At 35.4% G+C, this 24,691-nt stretch overlaps 1 long non-coding RNA gene across 1 annotated transcript; it reads left to right on the top strand.

The window, feature by feature from the left end:
- LOC130054409 (uncharacterized) lies at positions 1-23,022 on the top strand. The gene is made up of 2 exons (XR_008802722.1): positions 1-499; positions 22,349-23,022. It is a non-coding gene; the product is annotated as an uncharacterized LOC130054409 (long non-coding RNA).
- Positions 23,023-24,691: the final 1,669 nt, after the last annotated feature.

Genomic DNA, 24,691 nt, shown 5'->3' with positions numbered 1-24,691 from the left:
TGTCCGAAAAATGTATGCCATCTTTCCAGTACAATTTGTAGTGAGGTTTTCCTTGCCTGAATATGTTTTATTGGAATCACTGTACCACCATATATTTCACACACAGCACGAATGATTTCAATTACCGCATTGATGTCCGTATCACGCCTTGCTGGAACTTCTGAAATGTACACACGAAATCAGGATTTCTGTTTCGGAGAGAAGTACGAAGTCATGTTCAATTTGCTGTGGATCTCGTTGTCTGGGTGCATCATTTCCTCCTGTCAAGATGATGATGCTCCGAAATGATGATACATCCATTTTGTGTGTGATTTTGGATTATCCATTGTCTATTTACCATGCTTATGTGGTGCTGTTCCATTGTCACCTGCGTATGGTGTTGTGTCTCTCATTTGATTCGGTACACAAGACCTTGTTCTGCGTATAGGCAGTTTATGAATCTGAGAAAACTGTTGACAAACGGATTGGTGTTGCGTTGGGTTCGACGGATTCATTTAGGGTAAGATTTTTGCAAAATATCTGGTTATTATGGCGTTCTGGTTTGACATAGTAATAATAATAAAATTTATATAGGCAAGCTACTGACAAACAAGTTGATGGTACAGGGGTTTCAACAGTCTCGATTGAAGTCAGGATTTCGCAAATTCTATGATCGTTACAACGATCTAGTTCGTCAATACAACCTATCATTGGGTCAAATGTGTTTCATACCAATTGTTAGGTCGTTCTTGGCACACTGACTTTGACTCCGTTTCCCTGATCAGGATATAGAGATCACGGCGGGTATGACCGGTCGACATGGGATGCTTACTCCTCCTAGGCACCTGATTACACCTCTGGTGTGTCCAGGGGTCCATGTTTGCCCAACTACATGTATCTATATTGTATTGCTTCTAGGAGTTATGAGATTGATCACTGTTCCTTATCTTCACCTTTCATATAGTGCCTTATATACAACAACTTACTCTAAGTCGCTTTACAAGGGAAAGAATAGGAATGAAACAATAAAAAGAATTAAATCAAATTACTTTATGACATAAGGTCTTATCTCTGTAAAATTATCCAAATGAAACACTATTTTTAAGTTTAATAACTAGGGGAATTTTTGTCCTTGTTATGTGAAGCACTATGCACAGTATTAGAAATCAACTATAAAAATGTTAAGAAGATTTAAAAATGTGCATTAAAAACGATAATTGACAAACAATGCACTGCATAAGAAGTTTAAAACTCATGGAAAACAATTTTGAAAAAGCGGGTTTTAAACAGATTTTTGAAGAGTTAATGTTTTGGCAGCTTTGAAATGTCATGGAAGGTCATTCCGAAATCTGGCTGCAGCTGCGTTCTCCAAAAGACTTTGTAGGATTTTTTGGCACAGTGAGTGTCAGTGATGTTTCCGATCTCAGTGGATGAGACGGAGAATACACGTCAATGATTTTTGCAAATAGTTGGAAACACATCTCGTCAGTGCGCAGCAGGTTAACACCCAAAATTTAGTGAATTGGACGTCACTGCACTGAAAGCTAAGGCAGCTGTGATACGATTGGGGAAATATGATCCATTGTCATTGTCCTCGACACAATCCTGACTGCGTTATTCTGTACCCTCTGTATGCGGTACACGAAACTCGACTAATATTGCTAGTATGGAAGTGGCATGCTCTCACAATAGGTGACACGTGATTCTCAAAAGTGATATAGGGATCGAAGTGCACATCAATATCTCTGACACACGATGCAGGAAATATGCTTTCTCCAATATTAAGGCGGTGTAATGGAATATTTGCTGCATTATGTTTTGGAGAGAAAATGATCAGCTCCGCTTTGTCCTGGTTCAGCTTCTACAAGTTTATTGCCTTCAATAAACTAATATCTGCTATACAAGCTTTTTAATGACTAAATAATTATTGTCTTGCAAGACAATAATTCTTCCTTACATATTTATTTACACTAAAATCATCGGTTACCTAACGCAGTTTTTTATGTTTCTTCTGTGTTATCGTACAAAATATATGTTCTTACTGGATATTAATATGCCATAGCAAGACAATACTACTTCCTTACATATTTATTTACACTAAAAACATCGGTTATCTAACGTAGTTTTATTAGGTTTCTTTTGTTATATTCCAAGTTATTAATATGCCATAGAGAGATTTTGAGAAACAATGGTTGCCATCACTTCACGTTTTAAAAATCTCAGCTCGGGACCCAGATATTTGTTGTATTGTGTGATATTCATCTCTGAAAACCAAGACGGAGAACGGAAAAACAATGATTAAGATCCGAAACGGACATCTAATGCTGTTTACAGTGAAAATAGAATTAAATTAGTCGTAAAGTTTATCGAAGACTGTTAGCATAGATAGTTTTTAAGGTAGCTCATTACACTTAAATTTTATTCAATGACTCGTGAAAACACATGCACCAAATCCCAGCGAAATGTGGACTCAAGAATATCTTATTTGCAAACAAACCGCCTTTTTTTTATTATTCCAGGAAAAATCACAAAACATTGATATAAAATAATTGAGAGCTTGTATCACCCTTTCAATGGTGAAATCAAACTTCATAAGAGGCGTTTTAACTAGCCATTTACTTTCAAACATGAGTCCTAACTACATGCCTAACTAAATGCAAAAGTTGAAAACAGTCATTACGTTTTGATGTACATGTATTTAAAGTATATCTTAGGAAAAGAGATTTCTTACGAACGTTTCGTGAAACAGTTATGGGTCGATATTCTTGGGAAATTCGTAAGTTAGAACTTAAGAATATCTTACGACATATCTTAGTAAAAATTTGAAACTAGGCCCAGGCACTGAATGACGGATTTAGCCAAGTGTGTCAACTGGGTATCAGAGATCGGAATGTGTTGATAGCAATTATCTACACGCTTATCAACCCCCTTTAAGGACACAATTCATGTTTTCAAAGTATACAAAATTATCTACATTTTGTCTTCTTTTTGTAATTAATTCTGATAGTTCATTCGTCGAAATTTTGCGATAATTAACCACAATACAGACTTAAATCTAAGCCCCGATTTCAAAAGTGTAGTTAATTAAGTTGGTAGTCACGTGGTACAGTGACGTTACCTGCACCCTTCGGATTGTGAAAGTACTGTGAGGTATTGTTAAAAACTCAGCTTAAATTAGGAGCCTAATTTATTCTACATTGGGCAACATTTAAATCGATGTTGACAAATCCCTCGAGTTTTATATCTTTTCGCCACCTATGAATACAGATAGCGATGTAAATACACAATTATAGCGAGGAAAGCGAGTATGAAAAATCGGCAATATTGCGAGTAAATAATGTCATTATGGGTCGCTGTCTACAAACTGTTTGGTAATGTTATTCCTTTATACATCTGTAATTGGCACTGTTTTTCTAAAACAAACAATGCAATCATTATTATTTTTGAATTAGACAAATTATAATACGTTACATTGTTGACAACTAGGCCGTTGGCCAAGCTACTGTAACGTGTGCATTTCGGAAAGAGAGGGGGAAAACAAATCAATGAAAATAGTAAAATTTACAGTGGGAATCACAATATTTCATTTAGATAAAGCAATCTTATTACTATTTTTGAATTGTGATCAGCACGTCGTTAGGAAGAGGGAACACGGCGTTCTACTGACGCACTCTTGAAAGATTTTACGAGTTCAATGAGGAAGTAATTTTATAATTTAATTTAAAGTTAGGAAATACGAAATTCTATTACTTATATAATTAAAAGTTCAATTATTTTGTATCATTAATTTTTTTTGTAATCTACCAGTTTGTAGAAACTGAGAGCACAAGTTATATTGTATATGTTGTTACAAGGTGAAGGTCAGTTGATCCGAGTGTGTATTGAATTTGAAGACCAAAACAGAGTGTATGCTGTTGGCCTACCAGTACTTATAGCTTCGATATATCCATTTTCTGGCAGTTTATCAGGGTCGCTGTCCAAGTGATTGTTGATAAGGTGACTGGGTGTTTATTTTTAAGGTACAGTTCTTGCTGCAGCAAAAAATTCTCCACGTCTTTCTTCTCGTACCTTCCTTCGAAAAATACTCAGTCTAAATTCTTTCTACCGACAACTAGTACACCCGAGCACGGCACAAAACATATTAATGCAATATCAATTACAAGCCTTTAATGTGATAATCGATTAAATCGAATCTGTTTATGAAATGCCTAATAGATGTTTTCAAACCCGAGGGCGCATATGATGTCACACATAATGGCGAGTAAAATAGCGACAGTAAATATATGCATATCGCAAGATTTGAATTTCATCGCTTTCAAACTCGAAAACTACGCAAACTATTTCTTTTTAAACACATGCATAGCTCTTATCCTTGGACGAATTTGGCTCCACTTTTTGGGCACGCTGTTTTTGGCTATATTTAGCTCTAAAACTTCATAGTTATTTCGGATTTCAAACATTTCGGTTGAGCATCACTGAAGAGACATTATTTGTCGAAATGCGCATCTGGTGCATCAAAATTGGTACCGTATAAGTTTTACATTATGACCCCTGGGTCGAGGCCTCTGCTGGTGGACTGTTAGTCCCCGAGGGTCTCTACAGCCCAGTAGCTAAATACTTCATTACTAGCTTGAAAATACGGATGTATATTTAATTGCTGTTAAAAAATTTAGAAATTCATTTCAAAATTAAGGATTATCTCCCTCATGCATAGCTCTTATCCTTGGACGAATTTGGCTCCACTTTTTGGGCACGCTGTTTTTGGCTATATTTAGCTCCAAAACTTCATAGTTATTTCGGATTTCAAACATTTCGGTTGAGCATCACTGAAGAGACATTATTTGTCGAAATGCGCATCTGGTGCATCAAAATTGGTACCGTATAAGTTTTACATTTAAAGTAGTTGTAGGCACGAAAAGAATTAATTTTGCTGAAAAAATGAAGAAGTTTAGAAACAAGCGTTGTGTCCTTTAATCTACCGCAAACATAATTTCGCAGCATTTGTTTTAAACGTATGATTCGAAAATTACCTGAACTAAATATTTGAATATTAGAAATAAATTCAGTCACAGCCATATTCTTTCCCGAAGAAAATATCGTCAAAAGTCAAAATTTGCCAACGAGGTGCCTCGATTGACAAACTATTCCTTGATAGATAATCGAGAGCCATACAAATGGATATAAGACAAAAGCGATTCGTAAGACCTAAAGCGAGAAATAATGCCTAACTGTGTAATTCGTCAGCTCAGGGAATGATTGCTAAATCCAGTTAGAATTTGAACAATGTCAAGGACATTATAATTACTAATGTATTATTTGATAATTGAATAAAGTCGTAATCATTCGATGGCTAACGTTCTCAAACTAATTATACGTGAAATCAAATAAAATTTGTAATATTTTTAGATTAAATTTATGATTCAAACAGATTTAATTTCATTCCTTAACCATGGGCATGCAGAATTTCAACACGTTATATATCTCTTGTATTTCTTTGTATATAGCAATTAACCTAGGTAGGCTCTGGTTACTCCAGGGGCTAGTTTAACAAAACTATCTTACGACTAAGATCTGTCTTAAGACCAAAATTTGTCATAAGATCCATCATGGCTGTTTTACAAAATATCTTAAAATAATCTTAAGATTGTTAGAAATCTTAAGACATTCAGATACTTGTCTTAAGTCTATACTGAACTATGGTTTGTTCAGAGATAGGTAGCTTATCTAGAGGGAATGTGGTTTCAGGTGCAGAAACAATCTAGTAGACTATATGGAGGATGTGGACATCATTGATGAGCTCCGTGTACCACGACATGTGTTCTTTATGATGAACTCAATATTCGCTCAGAATATCCCACAGCCAACTTTTCTTACTTTTGCTGTTTAGGCATGTCCACTTTTTCTTCATTTCTTCCCCGACCAGACATAATCTGTTGAATTTAAAGCATTTACTCTAGAAGTGACATCTCCCAAGCTTCCTTCATAATATTGGAACTATAGTTTTGTATTAAAAACAAATGTATTTTCTTCCCCTCGCCAGACAATACTGATATGTCAGCAACTAAAGATTTTGGGCATCGTTTCATAGATATATTATATCTTTTGACACTGATTTGTCTGAGTACATGCACAGAGACTTCGTAGCCGCTATGTGGTCACAAGTAAACGCGTGTGAATACCGTTTATTCATTGTTTATTTATAGTTTGTAGACACAAAAGCAGTGTTGGGTGAATCTATTTCTTCACGTTTTTATGTTTTGGTTAGTTTTCGTAGTATTTCATTTCATTCAGTTTCAAATGGGAAGACCTTTGCGCCCAGTATGCATGTACATGCATAGTCAAACACGCGTACGTGTTTTGCTTGATTAATGCAATATTCGTTATAAAATTGCTTAAAGACTCAACTTTAAGTGAACACCCCCAAATCGTTACTCTGTCAATCAAATGTTTAACAATATATTTCAGGTGGAGTGACAGCCAGTACCTACAGGCATTCTTTAGATCTTGAGGAAACCCTGTATTCTAGAGTTTTGATAGCATTCACCTTTCCACTTCTGCTATTTTCGCGTAATCCAATTGTTTTTAAAAAGACCCCTGAACAACGCAATTTTAATATAATTGTAATTTCCCCCTCTATATACATGTATTATAAATTACACAATCAGAAATCAAACAATAATTTGCCCATTAATTTCTAAAACTTGTAACTTATTGAAATAATTTATATTATCAATTTATGATAGCTCTATATTTATAAAAGAAATTATTCATTGAGCCAATGACTGAGAGTAAAAGAGAGAAAGAGGGAGTTGTGTAGATTGTGTGTCATCTAGCCATAGGGATATTCGATACAACCATTATACAAACACTATGACCACAGAAACACTGCAGACAACACTGATACCCTTCCTGTGTACATCAAAAGTATACACAGCACCCCGATCTCTTGGCCAGGTAAATTCCAAATAAATAACATTGACTATAGATGAGTTCCGCCCACATCCAGTGATCCGTGAAGAAACCGTACGGTATGCATATGGTGTTTATATCTCTCAACTGATTCGATACGCAAGAGCTTGTTCTGCGTGCAGTCAGTTTTTAAATCGAAGGAAGCTACTGACAAACAAGTTGATGGTACAGGGGTTTCAACAGTTTCGATTAAAGTAAGCATTTCGCAAATTCTATGGTCATTATAACGATCTAGTTCGTCAATACATTGGGTTAAATGCTTTCTGACATGTTTCATACCGATTGTTAGGCCGTTCTTGGCACACTGGTTTTGACTGCGGATAACTCCGTTTACCTGATCAGGATATAGCACTCACGGTGAGTGTGATCGGTCGACAGAGGATGCTTACTCCTCCTAGGCACCTGAACCCACCTGTGGTGTGTCCAGGGGTTCGTGTTTGCCCAACTTTCTATTTTGTATTGCTTATAGGAGTTATGAGATTGATCACTGTTCGTTATCTTCACCTTTCATTTGGGTTTTTAAAGGGAAGGGCAGTTCAAAACTTTTTTCATGATAAATGCTAGGATTAATTATTTGATAAAAAAAATTGTCATATTATTCTGTTGATATTCGGCCTAGATAAGCGTCAGTACTAATTTGAAAACGTTAAAAATTGAAATTCCTGCCATGTATAGAGACTGTCATGATATGGAACTGTTTTATATTAAAGACCACGGAAATCAAGAATTTTGACGTCACACCGTCTGTTCCGGTTTTGATGAGAAAGATGTGCATGTGGTAGATTCTACGAATAAAGAGGTTGATGCCTTCCTGTCAAGCAGTCAATTAGACTAATGCAAAGGGGAGAAGTGATTTTTTTTCTCTCGAAATTCCTTACCCAACCAAGTCATCTGAAAAGAAAAGACTATGTAAACTGTGGATCCATCAATTGCGTAATGACAAGTTGAGGTTTGAGACATTTGTATGAAGAAACGTACCGTCTGCCTAGTCTGCGACTCGACTGAACGTCTTATTTTCTTAATGTACAGTGGAGCCTCGTTAATCCGGACACTTTGGTTCCCAGCAAAATCGTCCGGATAAATGAAGCGTCCGGATAATTGAATCGCATATTTTCTAGCTTTGCATAAGTAACCAATATGTGCCTACTTTATTGATGCATAGTGAATTAAACACATTCTATCATTGGATTTAACCATTTGCATTAGTAAATAAATTATGATAATGTTAACATTTACATGTATTTCAAAGCACTAAAATTGTAAGTGTTCAGTTTATTTGCCTATGCTTACATTGTACATGTTTATTACCACTACAAATAAATATATAAAACTGTGAACCGTATGCACTAAAACAAATAATGAAGCACTTTATGTAACTATAAGTAAATAAATAATTAGTAACTAACATAATCATTCACACTTCAAACATTTCATCACACTTTTACTTCTTAAAGAGGTCGGTAATTTCCATCTGTCACGATTCACGGGTTCGGCGGTCTGTTAAAACAATCTTCATCGTCCAAAGTTGATATAAGAATTTCGTGATTATCATGTCAGTTGACAACATTCTTTAACCAAAATTCAATCTGCCAGAGTTTATATTTCTTATTCTATAATTATCCAAGACAATATCGGGAGAACAAAATCATTTAAGCTCGTAATATCAAGACCTACTACTGCTTTGATCTAGTCACGTGCACCTATTATTTTCATGATGCGATAATAACGGAACAAAACTCGGGTGAAACTAACATTACAGGTACATACAGAATTTAATTGTCATTTTCCTTAAAATGGTAATTTTCTCACTTCTACCCAGAGTTTAAAAATTCGAAAGCAATAAAGCTCTACAACATCGTAACAAGAATCAATCGTACACAGGTACAAATATTCTACATGCGTGACATTCTAAACATTAAAAACTTACTACATATACATGTGCATGAACATACATGTATATTTCACGCCAATCAACAGTATAAAATCCAGAATCTAGAAGTATAATCTACACTCTTTAGATTTGAATAAGCCGATATCAATTTACGAATCAGTACAACTGATATGTGTAGCAGTTAAAAAAATATCATTACGGCATGATGTTTAATTTATTAATACTATTAGGGTATTGATCAAGACTATAAAATAATATGCTACAGATTTATTCACAAAATTCAACACTACACGCAATAAAGATCTTATGTGCGAAAATTGGCAATACAATGTCTCGATCGGCACGTGCTATCTAACGGACTTATCCTCACACACCACCTAATTGGAGGGAGGTGTTGACAGGGTACAGGTAATCGCTTCAATTAGACAGTTTGGCTTGTTTTCTTTATAATTTACGCCTTGCTAAAATTGTCCGACACAGACCTTCCCTAAACAAAATTACCGTCCGGATTAACGGTACAACTTTCAATGCATTATAACGTTTTGTAGTAAAAAGTGACCGTCCGGATCCGGAACGCGAATTTCCGGATTAATGATGCAAAATAATGTATAAAAATTATGTTCCCTAGAAAAATCGTCCGGAAGGTGAAGCGTCCGGATTAATGGCGTCCGGATTACCGAGGCTCCACTGTATTCTTGCGAAAGAATTGGCTCAAATTTATATGGCTCCAAACTTAACTGTTCGTGACCTATCATGTTTACAGTGCTGCTAATGAAATAAACCGGAATTGACGCTGTGACGCATAAATTACACTTCAATGGCCGCTCTCTTAGCGTCGGATGATATAAAATATATGATTGCTTAATATTGATTTAATCGTTAAACTAGGATTTTTGTTGTTAAAGTATCCCGGAAGTCAAATATACATTTTGGTTTATCTTATGTATTTTTAAAAATATATACCGATCGTAAAATTCTTTCATTTATTTTTTAATCAATAAACAATATAATGGGCAAAAACAACCTTTTTCTATAAATTCACACTTTTATAATACCGAAAACGAGACTGAAAATGCAATACCGGATATAAGAGAAGAAACTATTCGAAGAGAAATGACAAGTCAGAGTAAGGGACGCATGTGTGTTGTTGCAGGATGCAACAACAGGCCCTCGGACACCGTTTCCGTCCATGTTTTCCTGAAGGACGAGCGACAGAGAGCAGCATGGACTCGATTTGTAAGACTGAGCCGTGTACGATGGACAGGACCGTTCAAGTATTGTGTTGTTTGTAGTGTACACTTAACGGACGGATGTTTCGAGGCTCAGTTTTCACTGATGAGGGAATTTGGAATTCCTGTGAAAAAACGCATCTGCCCTGGTGTGATTCCATCGCTTTATCCTTAGAGGAAAGTGGACGACCTCAACCTTGTCTTCCTATCTTCGCCCGGGCCTAAACCAAAGCACCAGGTTGCCGCCAAGCTGGAGAAAAATAGGGTAGGTCGTGTGTAACTTTATTATGAAGATTACATCGGTAAGAAAGTGGATAAATGTTATTGTAGTCTGTGACGTTTAATAGGTTTATTCACATAATGAAAATAAATAGATCTTACAAACTTACATTCATAAGTTACAATACAGTATCATATGATGAGTCTGTTACATGCTCCATCAGGACGCTCGATTAGATTGCCGTATAAACATATTCTGTCATATAAATCCACTGACCTCTCTCAGTAATGTGATCAAGAACTTTGCATAAATATACGTGGACTGCTTTTAGTATTACTGTTTTAGTGGGCAACATGTTTTTCCAACACAATCAAATGTTAGCATTTGTAAAGATACCAATTCTGATCAATCAAGTGAAGGCTGAGGGGTGTAGAGTGGGTGGACTGAAATCCCCGTTATAACTCCTAAATGCACATCCTTTGGATTGATACGTTAATGAAAATTAAACTATTTCCAAAAGTTACATATGATGGAAACCCCTTTTCACTAATTTAATTTACACAACTCAAGGGCAAATCCATGAATTTTGGGAAGGGAGGGGGTTCTAACATTAATTTTGGTTGTCAAAGGAGGGTTCCGTACTCTATAAGCGTTTTTTTTAAAAGCAAAATTCTTATTTGAAATATATATACAATATATAAGACTTCTCAAAACTAGGATGATCCCTACCATTTTGGTAGATATATATCACACCATATGTATAATATATATAAATGGTACATGCAAAGAAGTGACAGTTAAAGAAAATGGTGTTTCCATTTAAAATCTATCATTGAAAAAATACCGGTAAAATATAATCCCTACCTATCTACCTACCTACCCTATTTTTCAAGGGAGTGTAACCGGAACCACACATATTATTCTATTTGGCCTTAATACAATACTGAATAGTAAGTAGTGTGGTTATTATATGTTATCACTGTTTGTTATCACCTTTTCATGCAAACTTGATGACCATTTCAGTACATTGTGTTGATTCATTATAGGGCTGAAGAAGAAGATTGTGTCGGCCTTCAAACAGAAGGACAGTGGGGAACTCTGTAAGTCGACGACGAGTTTAATAAACCACTTGTACTGGGTTACCGCTTCAACTACCGACGGAAATGGTGAAGTGATGTGGGCAAAATGGGAGTCTGTCGACAAACATATTCAGAACGTCCATATTCCTGACTTGTGCTCATAAGCAACTTGAGGGGGGGGGGGGGCAGAGGATGAAGTGGTTAAAACCAGGTATATATAATATCTATAATCTCAAATATCCCGTGGGGATCTGGGTTAGAATAGGTCCTCAGTATCCCTTGCATGTCGTAAGAGGTGACTAAATGGGGCAGATCCAAAGTTCAACCGTGGGATGCAGTGTTCGTAGGAAGCCAGTTGATCCTACGTTTAGTAAGAATGTACTTCTAAAAATAACCCACTATCATAATTCATACCACAATTAAAGACATTGTATTTTTACTTCACATTTTCACATTTGTTAATTTTCTTTCAAACAAGTTTAAAACAGCAATAACAAAGTTAATCAGAAATTTCATTATTTATCAAAATACAATATATTTAGTAGAGAACAATTTATTTATAAGTTTATAAAGCATGCATAACATTTTAGATAGTGTCCGTTTATTCCAGACTATGCATCAGTCCTGATGAAGGAGACTTATTTGGCCTTTCAAGGGTAATCAGAACCATTACCATGTTCATTACCAGCTCGACCACCTCCATTGTGCAGTGAATTTTTCCATCCTGACAAAGAAGAAGTGGTGTCCTCGAACAATTAACCCTGTGTATCTGTTCCGCCTGTAATTTTAGGAAATGTTTGGAATTATTCACTCGTGATAAACTAGCAATCGCACCCAATGGTCATGTGAATTATTGTATTCATTAAATCAATGAAAAATCGACTTACTCTTCAATTGTTGCCCTCATTTTTCCATACTGGGATTGGTATTGGCATGATGCCGTCTCGAGCACATACACATCTAAAACACACTGATGAAAACCCAGTTCCTTGTTGAATGACACCCTCTTCTCATCATCCTTTGGTGCTTCGGTGCAGCATACACTTTCCTTGGCAGCTGACATATGGAAATATAATCCACATTGACACCTAAAATGATTTGTAAACCATGTAAATTTTTGAAAGAATAGGGAAATCAATTGAAATGTTGAACTCAATAATGGGGGAAAGATAAGATCATTCTCCTCTACATTGTAATTTTTTAAACTTCTTTGATAAATTGTAAGTACAAATATAACAGTTTAAAGGGGATGTCACACGAGAGGACAGACAAATTAATATCAATGCTATTTTTAAGTTCATGAATTTCAACACTTTTTTAATGAAGTAATGAGCGAAAATACACCACAGGAACAGGTTTGTCTGTAATAATAGTATTGATAATTGACGGTATATACCATACCACTCCTTTATTACTAAGGGGTGGTATGGTATAGACCCCTAATATTATTACAGACACTATATACAATACCACGTGCACTTCCTAATTATTGGGGATGGTATGGTACAGACCCCTAATATTGTTATTACAGGTAAAATAAAAAAATCCTGTGAATAAGATGCAGACAGACGTAATATGGTGATTTGACACTTGTAATTTATCATTAATGTAATTAAAAAATGATATACAATTAAAAATAAGTGATTAATTTCGTATTTCCTCAAATTTATTTTATAAACAAAGAGTCTAAAAGCGCTTTACCATTCTGTGTTTCCGAGGCCATGTTCAAGTTGTTCATGTTCAGCATTTTCCCAATTTAACTCGTCGAAATCGTCAGAATCCGTTGCAGCTTGCTCAAATTGATAAGGGATGATGTCCTATACGTCCTCGTTGGTATAATAGTCAAAGGAAGACGCTTCAAATGACACGTGGAAGTAAATTTTGTCCAAAGAAGCGGAAGTATTGCCCACATTTGCCATACTGGCCTGTTTGAAACTAATGTGTTGTGACGTCACACGTCATTATGGTTAAGTATAGTAAAACCGGAAGTTCAGTTGACTGATTTCGGGCAGGTGCAGAAATAGCTAACTTTCACGGGGAGTGTCTCGGTATTGAATGCACGCACGATCATAATTTTTTATTCTTATATTTTCAAATGTATATCTGAACCAATTTACCATTTTTGCACCCGTGACTTCTGAGGAACTTTAAAGACTATCATTTACGATATTAGTAAGTAATACTTATTCATAAAAGCAACAACGTGGTTAGGGTTGCCATTCCCTTTAAGGTATTACCCGTGTCTTTGGTTTTCCCTACCTAGTACCCACCCACGCTCTCGTTTACGGAATACCTTTTTTGTATTCAGTATATCATTTTGTTGAGTAATGCGTATTCAAGCTCAGTCGAAGAATACGCCTATTTATTTCATGGATAATTCATTGTATGATATTTAGTGCTGAGCATATTCGGCTCTAAATAAATATCCTAGTATATAAATAACCTGACCTACGTCATATCCTCCGTTCTATTTTAGCAGCCGAACAAATTGGTAGGTCAAATCATTCAGATATCTCAAATTTAAAAAAAAAGAAGAATCAAAATATGTTTAACTGCATCAAATTCTAAGATTGTTTTCAAGTTTAGAGCCCGTTATCCAAGTATAGGTACACTACGTTGTCGGATTGTTAATGCTTGCTTTTGGATTGAATATAAATGCATGTGCTGCATTTTTAAACCACCTACGGTATGTTTATCACATCGAGTGCATAATTTATCTGAAAGTCAGTCAGGTTCACTTTCATGATATATCTATCTTCCTTGTAAAGTTCTCGCAAGCAGTTGCTAAACCAAAATGTTTTTAGCTGATTTTGATACTTATTTATGCACGCTAATATACCATGCCAAGAAACAAGCCAAGGTCACACAAACCGGCTATGGATGACCAGCATCAATGCGGAAAGATAGCTATACGGCCACGCATCAACGACACCATTACATAAAAAAGTCGTCTAAACATCAAACGGGGTGGGGGGTATCCAAACGCAAATCTTATCCATATTATCTATTGATCATAGGGGCCAACTGGTAGCCCAACTGAAACAACAAAAACTTCAAAATATAGACAAGTGCACAGAGACATTTATTATTTCCACGAGCATTTATACAGCTGCACATCCTGAAAAAGTTCAACAGTTTCTGATATATATGCATGACCGTAGGCTGGGTGCACAATTGTCATAGGACTGGGTGAATTACTATGGAAAATTTCGTATTGTGGCATCAATTAATCCAACGCAGATTGGCGAGTAGTTGGCATTGAATTTCTAGTGCCCTACAGGACACCCACTAAAACCCCCTCCCCATGCCGAAGGATAGGATATGCTATGAATTTAACTAAATAGCTTCATGCTCGAGCTAAACCTAATTGCCCTTGTACACACAGCTGCATTAAATGTAGAAATATGCAATCAATTAATGAACACCAAATATAAATACCATAAGTCAATGGGGTGGGTTATTAGCTAAAGCACACATTAAAAGTCCATCAAGGTTCCTACCAAATTATACAGGGGACTTATATTGTATATTGTTTAACGTCCCTCTCGAGAATATTTCTTGCCGGTTACGGGCTGCAAACTTTAGGCCTATGATAGGCGCTTATACCCATTGAGCAGGGTAAGATTTTTGTCGTGCCACGCCTGCCGTGGAACAGGGCCGCGGGTTATTATTTTTTTTTTTTGCTATCTCATTCGAAGGACTGCCCCATATAGTCGTCTCTTACGACAAGCAAGGGGTACTGAGGACATATTCCAACCCGTATCTCCGGGGGACTTTGAACTATTAGGACTTTACTTAGGGAGCTTATTATATCTAGTTAAAAATGTTGCCCTTTGGCTGGTCTATTTTGTGCAATTTCTCAAACTCTATCATGTCAACATTACTAAACTATTCAACCAGTCATGCAGATCTGGCTGGAGTTTCTTACCAATTTGATATGGTTATATATTTCCCAGAAAAAAAGTTCTCAGAAACACTTCAGCCTTTCCCGGATAGCTCGGGACCGCTTGATTATGACCGAGGACCTACATGGCGGGAAACAGTGAACCCACCATCAGTGGCCAACAAGTTGAGCGTTACACCAATTATCCTCGTCATCATTTTTCGGAATTATTATGAATTGTTTTGGCCTTCACATATGGACTCACGCACCACAAACATGAAATCTTCTTGGATATTGATAAATTAGCTTAGGTTCACCTTGTTCATAATATTCACCATACCGTTAGGTAATGTTCCTCATTAGGCCACTCATGCTTGTAACTTTAACAAATAATTTACAATTTAAGGCACAACACGTTCTGGATAAACATAATGCTATACCCGATGCAATATCTCGTCAACAGCGGTGCAGAGGTAGGGACCTAGTCCCTACAGCCAACCAACAGTCTCATGTAATGCCAGAATCCTTCCATAATGCACTATTGTAGATAAATAAACAACCTCTTTAGGTCGCCATTAGGATTTAACACAGCCCGAGCATATTCAGTAGGTCTACAAGCCTTCGATCAGTTTAGACTGCGGCAACAATTGACTCTACAATGAACACCACCATCTGAGCTCATACTCGTGTATATATAGCTCAGTTGTCCATCCTAGGCACATACAATCCACAGTGAGAGCATCTTCTGCTATTGTATTTCAGTGCAAAGTGTTGAGAAATAGTGATATGAAACATTCCCGAATAGGTTTAACATTTAGAGTTTGCGTAAAAAGCAATCATGACGGAGCCCTGCGCCTTCCTATGACTGTACTAATCTTAAATCAAATGGTTCCTTAGTTGCATTTGGTATGTCTGACTCATACGAGACAATTTATTCAGAACTGCTTTACCCTGGCTTATCACGCCTTATTGGGGGTAAAGGAATTGGCCCTCCCAAAGAGTAATTCATCGAATAAAATTATTCAGGTGCAGCACATCTCCGTCCAAGATTCATCAATTAGTTTACTTATCAAGTACATTTCAAAACTGACCAAGGTCGGTAAGGTACCACCCTATCCATTCAAGACACCAGACAAGTCATGTCGATGACCAAATATATATACATATATATACAAGCTTGTCTTGTCCGGGCCTTGAGTTGTCCCTATTCTGGCAAAATATTGACTCGTTTAATATCAATAAGTGTTGTATCAAACTCTTAATTTTCTAGGCATTGATAGTAAGCTATATGAATGCCATTCCCTACAATTAGGCGCAGCTACAATCATGGCTCACCAGGGGGCGCTCAGGCAAGCTTCAGGCCTCTGGCGGTTGGTACATATAATCTAATGCTTTTAAATGTTACATTCGGATTGGATAAACCAAGCTAATTGCCCTTTACGAGCGAATCATTAATTTTATCACGTATATCATTTGACACAGCATTTGCACTGTTTCATATTAGTTTTATTTGCTACATTACTAACATAAACCACCAGTTAATGTGTGGATAGTGAGGTCTATTTTGAAGTTCAAATGATTTACAATGTATCAATTTTTATGGATATATTAGATATGTGCAAATGTCTAGAATCGTAATATTTCAATTTCCTATCTATAGTTTTATATACTTCAATCTTTCATACACATGTAACGTTTAAATTCACCCATGCAGTTAAAAGATTATAAAGAAAACACAGTATTTTACAATGTAACGAGTATAACAATGCCCTAAGATCTATCTCAAGATTTCTTGAAGTTAAGATAGTTTTGTGAAACGGTACTGGTGATTGTCATATGTCAGATCTTTTTAAAGACACTCGTACAATATATCTTATGACAAATATTAAGATAGTTTTGTGAAACCCGGCCCAGGTATATAACATCTGTTCGGATTAAGCTATCTCTACTTCTTCAGTAAGCGTACAATCATGAAGTGGGTCTTTAAGGATCCGGAACGGTCCTTGTGATTTGTCAAAGTGCTAGCCATACATTAAAACTTTGAAGTAGTTTTTAAGTGCGTGAAGTACTTATGAATTCCTTTAAAAAATACATCATTATAGCAATATACTCGTAGTATCACGAGAGCACAAACTCATATTGAAGAAGATGCATTCTATTTCAGATTCTTTCATTTCAAAACCTCTGTTAGCTTATTTTCCTTCCACGACTTTGAAAAAATCAAATGAATTTCAATTATTTTCTTGACTCTACAATTATAGAACATTTGCACCTTGAAAGCATGCAGCTCCGGTGCAATTCGAGACTTTAAAGTATGCATGTAACTTCAGCTATTCTGTATGAATGTCTAGACAAATTGTCCTGGTCTATTCCAGTTCTCCTCCTTTGTTTGAATATATATGGTTTAATAACAAAATCAAAGTAAGTTGCAGTTTTAAATATTATTGATTATATGTAGTTGACATACGCTATACGTGATAATCAGCCCCCATGACAACCGATTTAAAGTTTATCAAAAAAATAATAAGCGTCTTTGGGACATATGTACCTGGATATAAACCGAGACTTATCCAGAATAAGACATCTACAGAGTTGATCATATCAGCTGCAAAACATCGATAAAAAGTGACTTATCAACATCTGAAATTTATTGAAAATGTCATCAGCGATGTTTCCAAGTTTTCTGAAAAACTTTATTCTCTTTGACAATTGAAAATCCCCAACAACGAATAACAAGTCAAGGGTACATCTAAAGCGTGTTATCGTCATTTCAGCAACATAGACCGCACACGTCGATTTCATAATCATGAAGTATGCAAGACTTTAGTGAAACCATTTGTCACAAAGATGTTGAACTACAACAACTGGTTACCATTTGGTTTACTAGGACAGATCATGGATAGTTCGAAGTGTTGCTGTCCACCTTATAACAAAAAGAAACACTTTAAGAGGGGCCGTTCCTCTAGATCTGAAGCTGCACTAGCTCCGAGTTGCATTCTTTGTTAAATCCTTGTTTTCATTTATCCAATACTACTAGAGACTGTTCTGAACTATCAACAGTGTTTGTTACCATAAGACATCGGTGAGTCCTTAAGATTTGAGGGTAGTAAATTGCTATCTATGGAAATATAAATTGCTGTACAGAAGACACACCAGGTTTATTGCGCAACAGCACATCCAAGAAAATCAAATGTGGTGTCTAAAAACATCCAAATAATGTTTTGGTAAATTTCAAATCACCAAACTTTTCCCAAATCACCAGCATTAAAATGAAATACTTTCCACTACATTGTCATTCATTACGATAGATTACAGACCAGCGTTTTGATATCGTAGACAGCCGTCCCCTTAATAAAAATGGAACATAGATGTACTCATATCTTGTTCTCAGTCATCCAGAAATGATTTGTTAAACACTACACTGATTCTACGCAGAAGTGCTCTGAAATTGATAGCAAAGATAATGGAGTTCCTCATGGACAACATTTATGTTGTCTTCGGTGACCAGGTCTTATATTGTGTCATGTGTCATGGGAAGAGTCAAAGCGGAGGTCATATTGAAAAGCAGGAAGTCAGCGATACTAGCTGCCTAGATCTTAAAACTTTGTTTTGGGGATCCGTCTTCTGAAATGACAGGATTCAGTTATCTCGTGCGTAACACCTACATGTACATTACACTGGTTTTTGAAATGTATGTACGTTAATTTTGCCCTATCTATGACAGAAATATAGATATATTGGTCATTAGTGTGTATGTAAGATTATACTTTACAGAAACTATTCAGGATGGAAGTTCGTAAAATCATTGAATATCACTTTTACTAAAATGTAACGTTACGTTTCTACATGGAAGTAAAAACAATTATGGAATCAAAATGAAGTTCCCATTGCATGACCTTTACTGCTGAAATCCACAAGAAAATGCCCTGTTCATGTGTAATGTAATTAATGATAAAGAATGGTGCTGTTTATTCAGAATTGTAATAGATGAGTGAAAGGGAAAGACTTGCATATGTGTTTCATACCGATTGTTAAGCCGTTCTTGGCACACTGATTTTGACTGCGGATAACTCCGTTTACCTGATCAGGATATGGGGGTCACGGCGGGTGTGACCGGTCAACAGGGGATGCTTACTCCTCCTAGGCACCTGATCCCACCTCTGGTGTTTCCAGGGGTCCGTGTTTGCCCAACTATCTATTTTGTATTGCTTGTAGGAGTTATGAGATTGATCACTGTTCGTTATCTTCACCTTTCATGCATATGTTTAAACAAATTTTAATGATCAAATTTAAAAGCGGCATATTCCAGACTACAATTTACCGTTTTGTTCTACGATTGCTATGATCCTCTTCGTCCTGTCGCTTGCGTAGTTTACGTAGTCTAGTTTACGTAGTTTGATGATATTATTGTTACGTCTATTAGACGTATTTGATATTTGTTTGCTATTTGATGATTTTTTTTTACCTGTTTCTAATATTAGTATGTGTTTGCTATTTGATGATTTTATCATTGCTTGTACTAGTCGTATTCAATATCTGTTTGTTACATGTATTTCATGAATTTATTCTTACCTGTTTTAGTTGTATTGAATATTGGTTTGTTGTTTCATGTTGTACTTATGGGCATGTTAATTTCAAGACTTTAAATTCAAATAAAATTTGTCATGTTCAACGAGCTTTCCTTCAAATTCATGAACGATTTACGTGTATAATATTTTTTTTATTTAATATATATATATTTTATTTCCCAGAACCTATTCTATAACAATAATGATAGTAATAATAAAATGCACTAATTTATAGGGCAGCTGTCAGGGATGGGGCCCTGGCTAAGCTCCCTCAAAATTTAACAAGACATTTCCTACTGTGCCACGCAGGGCACATTCTATAAATTATATTCTATAATGTACAAGTTTAAGTATATTTATCTGTCTAGCGTATTATAACGAATATATAAAAAATATATTATGTGTGTCAATTATGATATTTGTTTGGACAAACAAAACAAACCATTCTAGTATACATTTTTTTTTTGAGAAAAAAGAAGATCAATATAGATGAGATGACTTAAGATTTGATTCATAGAAATTATGTTATTTAAATAGACTGAAGAATTAATATTCCGCTCATGCTGCCTTAAAGGTCCACACACGCCAACTTAAGAGTCCATAGATGACCCTTAGGCAGCCTAGCTGGGAGACAGGTTACTCCCGAAAGTAGCGGTTTATTAAATACATTTATAATATTGATTTCAATCACACACACACACACAAAAAAAACATTGTTACTATGAATAATTTCATAGTGTGTATTATAAAATATATACAATGTGATGACAGTATGTACACATATTATGGAAAGCCGTAGGGTACCCCCACATTATTATTATTTTTCCCTATATAAAATACCAAAATTATAATCTCTTCCAAAAATAAAATTTTCCCCCTATTTGCCCGATATTATTATTATATCGCAGCGATAATAATAATCTGTCCCGATTCTCAGATACCAAATTATAATTTCATCCCCAAAAGAAAAATATTCTTCAATTTATGACATTATTATAATTATAAATACTGCCGCAATAATTATAAAAACTGACCCGATTTAAAGTCACACATTATCTTTATAAATATAATCTTTCCACCACAATAATAATTACTGAACATCGCCAACAATAATTATCTTTTTTATTTGAACGCTACAGAATATAATCTGTAGTGACAATAATAATTCTGGACCAGCCAAAAAGACAAGATTATTATTTGGACGCTTGAAACAGAAAACGTTTGTCTGACTCGGATTCACAATAATAATCTCCGACTTCAGATTGGCAGATATTATATGAAGCGTGAAGGCAGATATTATTTGAAGCGTGAAGGACCTTAGAGGTGGGGCAAAAACTGTCCAAAATTGACCCATTTTCAAAAATCTTCTTCTCTAGAACCGCACGTTTAGGAAAAATTAATGCATTAAGATGTGCAGCAGGAAGTCTTTACCACAATTGTAAATTTCATGGTCCCTGGGGTAGGGGTTCTGACCCCAGGGTGGGGCCAAACTTAAAATATAGTGTTTATGTGCAAGTTTGGTGATACTGTAGAAAATCTAAATGCATTTATACCAAGGAATAGCAGAAAAAGATGTACAAAAAATGGTGAATTTCACAACCCAGGGTTTTGACTCTAGGATGGGTCCAAATTAGTATAATCTTTTAATGTTGATATACCTATTATGCCCCCCCCCCTTCAAAGAAGAGGGGTATTTTGCTTTGCACCTGTCATTCGGTCGGTAGACCACATGTTGTCTGCTCAATATCTTGCGAACCATTCACTTGATCATAATGATATTTCATACGTGGGTTGGTTATGAGAAGAGGACCCATATTGTTTTTCAGGTCAAAGGTCAATCTACTCTGGACATAGGAATAGACTGTCCGCTCAATATCTTGAGAACCCTTTGCTTGACAGACATCAAACTTGGTATACTGGTATATCCTAAGGCGTAAATGACCCCTTTTGATTTTGAGGTCAAATGGTCAAAGGTCAAACTGGACATAGGAATACACTGACCACTTAATGTCTAGAGAATCCTTTGCTTGACAGACATCAAACTTGGTACACTGGTATATCTTCAGAAGAAGATGACCCCTATTGATTTTGAGGTCACATGGTCAATCCTCTCTTGACATAGGAAGATATTGTCCGCTCAATATTTTGCATTGATGATACTACTATCCATTAAATAATGTGTGTGTATAACTCTTTTCAATTTTGCACCCTGGGGGCATATGTGTTTTACACACATCTCTTGTATTATGTGAAGCCTTTCATCAATGTATGCACTTATGAGGGCATTGAAGTTGTAAGAACACATCTTGTTTTATACTTTTGCTGAATGTTAAAATTTAGATTAGATTTCAGAACAGGAAATTATTTCTAGATTCCATAGCCCTTGGGAGTAGTGATAATTTTTCACTAGTACTCAGGTGACCGATAAATTTAGGCTTGTGGGCCTCTTGTTCAATTTATATACTGGTTATGTTGAATATGTCTAGAGATTCATTGTACAATTATAATAGTTTTTATTTTTTTATTTGAGGTGCTTCACAATACTTCTGTGCAGTTCAACAAAATACAGCGCCTCATTTACAGAGACTCATATTTAAACAATTTCCAAGATATTGATGAAGATTTTACATGTGTGGCAACATCTATTTTGCATCAGCATGATCTGCCTTTGCCTGACACCTTGAGAGACTGGACCTCTGCTCATCATCTCTACATATATCTGAGGGAGTGCATGATGCATTTGATGATTCTTTAACATCATGAGATGTTGTAGAATATACATTTGTTTCCATGACTTTGTACACTTGCTTTTATTGCCAGCTGATTTCTGTTCCATAGTTTTATGTATTTAACTAATCAGATACATTTTCATGTATTCACATGTTCTGGGGGTGTTTTTTTTTATCCTTGAAATATTTTAAATGTGGAGCTTTACAGAATTTCATTTGGTATGAATGCTAAAGGCTATTCATGAACAGAATTTGTTCTTTGAACTCTCCCATCCCACTCCACCATCCCCTACAAAAACACCCATGAATTTTGTGTAAGCCATACCTTTGTACTGTTAAACTTGCTAACCACAGGAGAAGTTTACAGAATTTTTTTTATTTACTATGCATTTATATATTCAAAATGTTTAGCACCTTCTGATATGTATTATTAATGTCAGATATGTATGATTGTGTAATAAATTATATACATGTATTTATTGAATTGTCTTTGATACTTAAAGTGTTTGTGCTTTAATAGACTATGGTTGCCAAAGCAAAGGTTCTGATCTAAAATAGTTATGTTGGTTGCTATAGTGTAAATTACAGTATGCATCTACATAATTGTATATATATGTTTTAGACACAATGCCATGTGACATTGTTTAAATATTTTAGGGTTAATGTGATTAAGACAATATAACTCTTTGAACCATGCTTGGTGTTGATTTCTCCTAAAACCCTCATTATAACAATTATTTAAAAGTATTTTGGAATTGATTCTCAGTTCAATGAAATATCTTTCTTGTGTATGTACTACCGGTACGTCTCAATGGGAAAAAAATGTTTAACCTTCTTATATGGATGGTTTTCTGGAAGTCATTCTTTGTTAAGAAACACTAGACCACTTGAATATGGCAGATGCTTTAACATGTTTTGGTCTTTATTATATTTCATGAATTGATACAAGGTCCATTTCCCTTTTGGGGGTGGCATGGAACCTGAAATGAACAAACTTAAAGGTTCTTTACTCCAAGATATTTTCTACTAAGTTTCATTGAAATGCCAAATGAAAAATTGAAAGAGGACTTGCAACAATGACATTCTGATCAGACAAGTTTGAGGTCTTTGGCTCAGTTGTATGGAGTGCCAAATCAATATAAACTCAAATAATTTAAGGCATCTTTAATTATTTTGAAGATACTATCAATTCATTTGAAGCATTCAACAAGTCAATGATCTCTTCAAATAATTTGAACATATATTCATTTCAGAATTTTTGCATACATTAATTGAATTGGTGATAGCACTAATTATTCTGCTGAATTGATGTGCGATATGATTGAATTGTTGCTCTCTTCAAATGAATTGATGATATCAACAACTGAATTGGTGCAAGCTACAATTCAATTGTAGAGAGCAATAATTCATTTAATGTGCACTGTAATTGATGTATTGCTCTCTACAATTGGATTAAATATAACATTAATTGACTGCAGATGTATGCAATAATTCTTTTAGAGAGAGCAACTAATCATCAATTCAACATTTCTATAATTGAATTAATGATCTTATTGAATTGTAGTTCTCTTCTGTGCATTAATACTTATACAAAAACAGATTAAAATAATTAGATATATTTATACTGAGCTCCAAACTTGAATGTGAGCAGTATCTCCACCACATTGATATACACATCAATTAGATTAATGAAAAGCAATAACTGAATCGTGCACAAATTTATTGCATGACAATCATGGCAAATATAAGCCAGGGTTCTTAAAGCTTTCTCCTTGTAATCCTAAGGATATGTACAACAATATTTTGAAATTAAAATTTTTCAAATTTACTTCATTTTAATGTCAAAAATGCAGTTTTAGTAGAAATCTGGAAACTCGAACGCACAACCAGTCAGTTTGCTAACCTACTGAGCTACTTGGCTAGGTAGTTAAATAAAAAAGGAATAGATAAATGTTGCTGATACTGATTTTTTCATCCATGTTTTAAAAGGAAATCAGTCATTATGACGATGTAAGGTACCTCCTTAATTATACATTGTATGCACCCTTAGATGGTCGTGTGAATAGCTGGGAAACAATTAACTGCATGACGTATGTGTACTTAGTACCACCTTTGTGAATTATCTAAGCAGAAGGGTGGTCATG

The sequence above is a fragment of the Ostrea edulis genome, chromosome 4 (assembly GCF_947568905.1).
Source record: "Ostrea edulis chromosome 4, xbOstEdul1.1, whole genome shotgun sequence".
In the NCBI taxonomy this organism is placed as follows: domain Eukaryota; kingdom Metazoa; phylum Mollusca; class Bivalvia; order Ostreida; family Ostreidae; genus Ostrea; species Ostrea edulis.
This window is presented reverse-complemented; position numbering and strand designations above follow the sequence as displayed.